This window comes from Oryx dammah, unplaced genomic scaffold, assembly GCF_014754425.2.
Source record: "Oryx dammah isolate SB20612 unplaced genomic scaffold, SCBI_Odam_1.1 HiC_scaffold_26, whole genome shotgun sequence".
Classification (NCBI taxonomy): domain Eukaryota; kingdom Metazoa; phylum Chordata; class Mammalia; order Artiodactyla; family Bovidae; genus Oryx; species Oryx dammah.
Window position 1 is genome coordinate 37551267 of NW_024070210.1, and position 1264 is coordinate 37552530.

Sequence of the window (1264 nt, forward strand, 5' to 3'; positions counted from 1 at the left end):
AGGTGGGTGGAGATTCCCCCTGGGGTATGTATACTCATCCTGTAGAGGGAGATAGGCTACCAACGCAAATCTAAGACTTCAAGTTTAGTCTGATTTCTGGGAGTGAGGAGGAAGAAGAGAAGATGTCACCTGTATTATGCAAGAAGCAACCGGGAATATATGTGCATACATGTACCAGTTGACCCTAAGTGGTAAAGAACCCGCCTGCCAATGCAGGAGACATAAAAGAGGTTTCAACCCCTGGGTCCGGAGGATCCCCTGGCGGGGGGCGTGGCAGCCCACTTCAGTATTCTTGTCTGGAGAATCCCATGAACAGAGAGGAGCCGGAGGGCTACAGCCCATAGAGTTGCAAAGAGTCGGACACGACTGAGCGACTTAGGACTCACACGCATACATATACAAATATTTATTTATACAAAGACTGCCACAGAAAAATACATTGGAAACTAACGATGATTGCTAGATAGGGTGAAGAATGAGAGGGAGACAGTTTTCACGGGGCTTGTGCTTTGTATTCTCTATTTGAAAATGAACACTTTTTTTTTTAATGCATGAAAAGCAAAGAAATCGCGAGGCCACAGGGTCGCTGTTTTGTTGGTGTAGAATGATTTTGACACTGATTTTCAATTTTTTTCAGGAGGTAAAGTGTTACAATTTGTTTGCTCTAATGCTGTATTCAGAGGATTAAATGAGAATTATTGAAGGTGGCGATCAGAGGTGGCCCAGTTCTCAAAGTAGAGAGATGCAGCGTTTCGTTTCAAAAAAGTGAGTTATGATTTATATAAAGCGTCGTGGACTAGGGTGGAAAAAGGAATTTAAAAGTAAAGGCCCCTTGCCGTGCCATTGTCGCCACAATGCCGTGACTCGGATTCGAACCGAGGTTGCTGCGGCCACAACGCAGAGTACTAACCACTATACGATCACGGCGAGCTACCGGAGGCCTGCCAAGCGAACTTTCGGATTGTCTTCTTCAACAGTTATAGGCCTTCCCATTCTGCACGTCACCAAAGGGTCCACCTATGGGGCGGGTTCAGGCCTAAGGCCGAATCTGAGAATGCGCAGGCGCATTGCTCTTTTGCCAGATGCTCCGGTTCTCTCCAGTTTGGGTCCATTAGCTACCGGAGATGGTGATGCAGTAGGAAAGAGTGAGTTCCATGTAAGGGAGGTGGAAGTTTAGGGGGTACCACTTGGGCATCCAGGGACGGGACTGGCCGGAACGCAGAATGTTCATAAACTGTGTAACTCGCCTTCCTTGGAGGAATCC

The 1264-nt window shown here is 47.3% G+C and overlaps 1 non-coding gene across 1 annotated transcript; it reads right to left on the reverse strand.

The window, feature by feature from the left end:
• Positions 1-855: 855 nt before the first annotated feature.
• Positions 856-927, reverse strand: TRNAH-GUG. Its single transcript has one exon. It is a non-coding gene; the product is annotated as a tRNA-His (tRNA).
• Positions 928-1264: the final 337 nt, after the last annotated feature.